This window comes from Aotus nancymaae, unplaced genomic scaffold (assembly GCF_030222135.1).
Source record: "Aotus nancymaae isolate 86718 unplaced genomic scaffold, 86718_ANA_hifiasm-v0.15.2.pri h1tg000022l_1, whole genome shotgun sequence".
Lineage (NCBI taxonomy): Eukaryota > Metazoa > Chordata > Mammalia > Primates > Aotidae > Aotus > Aotus nancymaae.
Genome location: NW_026988435.1, coordinates 11,715,307 through 11,722,486, shown reverse-complemented (window position 1 = coordinate 11,722,486; position 7,180 = coordinate 11,715,307). Strand labels below are relative to the sequence as shown.

General features: G+C 31.9%; 1 pseudogene; it reads right to left on the bottom strand.

Annotated features, from left to right (window-relative positions):
- Positions 1-2,083: 2,083 nt before the first annotated feature.
- LOC135276421 (U7 small nuclear RNA) lies at positions 2,084-2,149 on the bottom strand (annotated as a pseudogene).
- Between the last annotated feature and the right edge of the window lie 5,031 nt (positions 2,150-7,180).

Here is a 7,180-nt window from a genome sequence, read left to right as displayed (position 1 = left end):
CCTTTAAAAATATATTATAAAAATAATTTTATCTCTCTTTTTTTAATGGAGACAAGATCTACTTTTGTTGCCCAGGCTGGTCTTGAACTCCTGGGGCTCAAATTATCCTCCTGTCTTAGTCATCCAAAGTGCTGGAATTACAGGTGTGAGCGATGGTGCCCAGTCCACAGACGTAATTTTATTTGCTTCATTTCCTCCCCAAATATTAATAAAATTCAAGACATTTTAAGAAGTCAGTTGCCATGACTTCTGTTTAAGTACATCAACACGGTACTTTCATTTTCCCTTTTTCTGGTTTACCTATTTTCCTGTCTTGGCAGTTTGATATGGATTTTATATCTCCAAGTATCGAACACACCAATAAAACCCTTGTTCTGTTTTCTTGTTGCTGTTTTTAAAACGTTTAATATGTTAAATATAAGGTTGCCTTCTATTTACGATATCTAAGTTTCATATTAGTAATTTAAAAGGTTTATTAAGTTTTGTTTAATGTATGTTATATACAGGAGCGCCCCCCGCATCTGTTACAAATACATTCCAATACTCCTAGTAAATGCCTGAAATGAGGATAGTACTGAACTCCAAACACATGCTCCCTGAATTAACTATGGTTTAACTTTTGATTTTTCAACTTTACGATGGATTTATCAGGGTATTTTTGACTAATGATATCTTTTATTAATAAGTTTGTTGGAACTATAAATTGAAGAGCCCCATCATAATTTGAGGGGTATATGTATAAACTAAATATTGATAAAATTTACTTATACATGCATGTGATAAAGCCTAATTTATAAATTAGGTACAGCAACAATAAAATATAATAATTATATCAATATACTGTAGTAAAGTGTATGTGAATGTTTTCTGTCTTCCTCTCTCTCTCCAAATAACTTATTGTATCAAGACAGTAAAGTGTCTAAAAGGTGGGTAGTGTATACAGCATAGGCAGACAAAGGGGTAATTAACATCCAGAAGAGAATAAGTCAGGGTGTCCCAGATTTAATCATACTCAGAAAAGTGTGTAATTTAACATTTATGAATTGTTTATCTCCAGAATTTTCAGTTTAATATTTTCAGACCATGGTTGACCGTGGGTAACTGAAACCACGGAAAGTAATACCCTGGATAAGGGGAGATTACTGTATTCAATATAAGACATAAAATAGGGTGGATGACGAGGTAAGGTGTAGAGATTTTTTTTTTAAATATTGTACAATGCAGGCAAGAATACACATTATTCTATTTAATTCTACATAATAATGATTTCATAATCTTAAGCAAATTGTGTTTTTCAATGTTTTTATTCTACATAACACATTTTTAATAAATAGTCTTTCTAGAAATTGTGATAAATAAAAAGGTACTTTTTAAACAGTGTAAATACTTTAAAATGAGTGCCTCTTTTATTTACTGTCCAAGTCTTGGAAAAGTTTATTTTGTTTATCGGTATAAAATATGACTTGCAGTATAGCATGTCAAATAATCAATTTGATTTCCTAAATTAAACATAGAGTAATTTATTACTAAGGTCATATGGCCAAATTTATTTTTACCAATGTGGTTAATGCATTTTAATTAAGTCCACTCTTTCTGTATTTATTTACAAGTTCTATAAAAAACAAATATGACTCTTATAGTTAATGTTATTCTCATACTCATATATAACATAATTGTAAACCTTAATCTATAAGCATTCATCAATAAACATATAATTAAATTATTATACATTAACATATATGTTAATATAATAGAATATGTTACATATACTTTCCATAATGAATCCCCATGGCTAGTTATATGATGTCACTTCCTATAGAAGTGGAGTCTCCATACCTGTACTTTTTTAAATTGGAGAAAGTTTTGTATTTGTGGAGCAAGTTACAAGGTATTAATAGGAAGCTAGGACTTTGTATAATTGATGCTGAATGAATGTTAATGAAGAGAATGGACCTGTACTGCTAAAGTAAGTCTGTAAGTTCTCATTTTGAGACACTTCAAAAAGAAAATCTAACTAAAAATGTAGGCATTTGCAGTTTCTCTCTAAAATTATTTTTATTTATGTGTTTATGTATGTTTTTATTTTGTTTTTCCATGGAGATTTAGCTGGAAAATCTGCTAGACAAATTCTAAAAGAGCTGTAACACATAAAATTATTGTATTACATACACTGATATACTTATTTGGTGAAGTTTCTAGCTTGATATCACAATTCTAATGACATTTAAATAGCTATTTTTCCTTGTTTGTAGCATAGATTTTTTCTCAAATATATATATTTTTAATTTTTCTTAAAGAAAATGTTCTTGAGCACAATATCCTCTTTATCCTTTTATTTTGATGGAAGTAAAAAACATCTCCAATGTATATCCTATTGATTATTCTACTTATATACCTCATTTCTACATATGTTCACACATCATTAAATGGAGAACACCTAGGAATGCCACATGTGTCTTGTGGATGCTACCTTGAAATTTCTTTCATTCATTACATGTTAATAAAGAAATTAATTTTTAACATGCCTAAGTCTGAGAGGCAATACAACAGGTGAGCACACACCACCTTAAATCTTCAATTATTTCAGATGAAAGATGTAGAAATAAGAAAAGAAAAATACATCTTTATTTATGTAGAAGTAAAACCCAGTGAGAAAGAGTTTCAAAGGGAAATTTGGTTTAACACTATATATTCAGGAATATTTCCTCATCTATAAAACATTTTTTCATAAGTAGAAATTAGTTTACCTCAAGTGGTGGCAAATTATTTTTATAATATTGAAAATGTATGCATTATGGGAAAAAATAATAAAATAGATGTTATAGAGGGCAAATGGTAGATACCTTAAGTCTAGAATATTTGGTAAAATTATATATTGTAGATTATAATTTTGCTGTTGGGATTGCACCCTGATGAGTTATGGAGAGTCTGTCCATGCTTCTTTTGTGATTAAATGTGTTGCATTTGGATGGAGCAGTACTCAGAGGATGTATTAGAATTTATTGAAGTGCAGGACTGAATTCTCAAAATGAAATATTACATAAAATTACAAATTCTTCTGTAATATTACCCAAATCCCTCTGCCAACTCCCCAGTTTTTAAATTATAAACTGGAAGATTGTATTTTCTCTATTAAATACTCAGATATATATTTGATATTTTCTAAATAAAATTTAAATCTTTGGTGGTCTTTGGGTCTATAAATATTTAATTCAAAAATTGTTTAATTCATTAACTAATATAGTATTATGGACAAAAATATTCAGATTATTTTCTATCACATATTTCAATGTAGGTAATGTTTTCTTTCTTTTTTTTTTTTTTTTTTTCAAGACAGAGTCCCACTCTGTTGCCCACTGTTGCCCAGTCTGGAGTGAAGACTCATTGGATTTTGGCTCATTGCAACCTTCACCTCCTGGGTTCCAGTGATTCTTCTGCTTCAGCCTCTGGAGTAGCTAGGACTAAAGGAGCCCGCTATCACACCCAACTAATTGTTTTGTATTTTTTGTTTTGTATTTTAGTAGAAACGGGGTTTCATCATGTTGACCAGGCTTGTCTCAAACTCCTGACCTCAGGTGATTCGCCCACCTGGGCCTCCCAAAGTGCTGGAATTACAGGCATGAGCCACCACTCCCTGTCATCAATGTAGGTAATTTTTATGCCAAAATGTTTATATAATTCTAACTAATGATTAGTGTATTAACTAGTGTAGTATATTGGAATGCAAAATTTTACTGTTACTTTCCAAGGGTATAGTATAGAGCAAGTGGCATTGATGGCAAAAATTACTTGTTTTTAAGCAATCATATAATATACAAAATAATAGTAAACCTAAAATAATGTGAGATTAAGACCTGATAGGCCCATGTGTTTTCTTATCAGAATACTTTCACACCATAGAGTAAAATGACACTTGTGTGTGTGATTCTAGTAAAAATTAAAGAGAGAGAATACACATGATTTGTTTAAATGTCCCTCAATGAGTAATATGGTATTACCGAGTCATTTAAGAGGGCATCAAACTGTAAACTTAAGTAATTATTTCAGACACCCATACTTTTTGGGATGAGGTAGAGACAGAAAAAAAACAAAAACAAAAAAACTTGTCATTAAAGCTTCTTTTGAAAGCAATGTTACATTGTAAGACAGTATAAAGGAATACCAGAGCAAAGTCATTTTATAAATAGTAATGTTAATTATTAAAATGTATTTGCTATAGTTATAGTTTGTTCATTTATATTATAAGGAACACCATTATTCACTTGATAACTTAATGTGATTTACTTCATCCTGAGCATGAAAAATCTGTTGTCCTACTTACCAGGCTAGCGAAAGTCATCCATGATTTGTGGGTCAAAAAGAGGGAGGTTTGTTATTATCTCTTGCTCAAGCACTTTCACCTCCCTTGGCACCTGATTCATTAGATACTTGTATGGCCTTGGAAATTACTTTCAAACCTTTCAAAGTTAATTGAGCTCAGAACTGAGGTTCAAAGCATCTGTACTTTTCTCCTTTACTGAAATAAAATATAAATCAGTGAAGCAAGTAGTCTCCTATATTGCCAATAAGCTTTGAAATTTGCTACAAAATTGTCACATTATATATTAAGATAGAATTATATTTTACTCGATTGAAAAACTCATTTTTCTTCAACCAATGTGTAATGTTTTAAACTACTTTTCCTTTTTCTATGTTATCACATTTATTTTTAAATTAGTTTTCATATCCTGGCCAGAACCAAACTAACAAGCTAACTAACTAAGTTAAATATGACGTAAATAGAAAGAGGAACCTAAGGAAAGTATGAAAGTGACATGAATACTTTTAATGTCCCCAGCACTTTTCTGAAAAAATGTTTTATTCTTAGACTGCCCTGTACTCACTTGTTTCTCCATGGAAACCTGACATTCAGACCTCTTCCAGTCATGATAAAGTCATAAGATACATGAATACAAACACACACAAACACATAGATATTGGACTGCAGATATATTCAGATACTGGACATCAGGGGGATAAACATATATGAGACAAGGAACAAGAATGAGACAATCCATACAATAGCCCCAATTGCTGCTCGAAGATTTTCTAGGCTGTGATGTAGAGAAAGGCTATTCAAACAGAAAGGAGCGGTCTCTAGGTAGAAGAAGCAGAGTTCAGAGTTTGTAGAGACCAATGTGGGTAAAATTTTAGGGAAGATTACCATAGAAAAGAGAACTGAATATAGGTGACATGGCTCCAAATATTAGAGAAAAGTTAATTTCTAGTCTTCAATTGAGCACAGATCAGTACACCTGAGAGAAAAATGTCCAAAGACATTGAAAGACCATTTTATCACACTCAAGAGCACATAGACCTGGGGTTAGGTCGTAATCCCACGAGCCCAAGTAGAAATACTTAAAGAGTAGAAATTCCTACATGCTTTAAAATTAAGGAAATATTAAGAACAACTCTATGACAGTATCTGTGACAACTTCAATGCAATGGACAACTGTTTTGAAGGATATAAATACTGAAGCTTAGTTAAGAATAACAAGAATAGTTTTATATCTGTAAAGACATTGAATTTGTGTTTGAAAATTGTCCCACAAAGAAAAATGCAAGCCCAGGTAGCTTTCCTAGCAAATTCTACCAAACATTAAAAGATGAATGAATGTCAATTTTATACAAACGCTTTCAGAATATAGAAGAGAAGGAAGAACTTCCTCATTCGTGTTATGAGACCAGCATTACCCTGATACCCTAGCTAGACAGACTTACAAAAATGAAATTATACAAAAATATCTCTTGTAAATGTGGACACAGCAAGCCTTGACATTGTAGCTGATAAATTTAAGAATAAATAAGAAGCATAATAATAGCATAACCAATGGGATTTATCTCAGAAATCAATTGTTTCATCATTTAAAAATCAAACAACAGTAACTGGCCATAATATCAATATAAACAAGAAAAAAATCATATATAATTATCTTGAATAGACACAGAAGAACTAGTGGATAAAATTCAATATCCAATTCAGGAAAAAAGAAAAACTAAGAGTTGAAGAAAACCTCATTTTCAACCTAATAGATGACTACTGTAAAAAAATGTAAAGTTAACAGCATACTTGATGAAAAAATCATTTTTCACCTAACATTGGGAAAGAACAAGGATGTACCCTCCCATCACATCTATTCAGCCTTGTACTGAAGGTTCTAGGCAGTGCAATTTGACAAGAAAATGAAATGAAGTGCATGTATTTTAAAATAAAAGAGAAAATTATCTCTTTTTGTGAGAAATTAGATTGATACATTCCATAAAGGCATAATTCAAAAGATATGTCATTCTAGTCACATTCTTATTATCCACATATAGAGGTAGAAGATATATTTTAATATTTCTTAAAAACAATATTATCAATACAATGAGTCTATACTGAGGGAATGTTTTCTCTTTCCAAGTCCATGAGGGGGCATAGTTTTAAGGAAAATAATTTCCCAATTGCATGCCCCCCTCCCATCTCTCTCCATCCGTGAGATTTAACAGTTCATGTTTGAATTTCGAGGGCACGGGAAAAACTAAGAGTCAATCACCCCACTGGAAGTTTAAAGGAACTCCTTTCATTGGCCAGAGGAACTTGGGAAGGTGGGAATGTCTCCCAGGATAAATTCCCCTGCTTCTTCACCCACGCTGGATTTCCAGCTCTCTGGAATCCCCTCCCATATGGTGGGAGCTCCCTTTCCCCTCCGGGATTTCCCCTCTGGAATCCCGTTCCACAATCTTCAAGGAAGAATTTCTCTTCTCCTTTCCTTCTGTTTTGTCTACCTAAATAAAATCAACTTTCTGCAACACTTCTTCGGTCCGATATTTACTTTTATGAGCATACGGCACACCTGCAGTTGCCACATCACTTATTCTTTAAGAGATTGGAGGCCAAGAACCCACAGCATTCTCTTGGGAGAGCTGTGCCTCACCAGCACCCAAGAAAAAAAACCTGGTTACAATACCATGTATCTAAATCTTCTTGGAAAAATATATACATCTCTAGATAATGATAGAATTGTTATAGCTTAAATTATACATGGCATATATTTTTGAAAGTGTAACTCCTAATTTCCTCTATACTAAAAATGATTTTTAAAAACAATAATCACAAAATAATATAAAAAAATTAAAGGCCTTCTTGCTTTGCTTTATA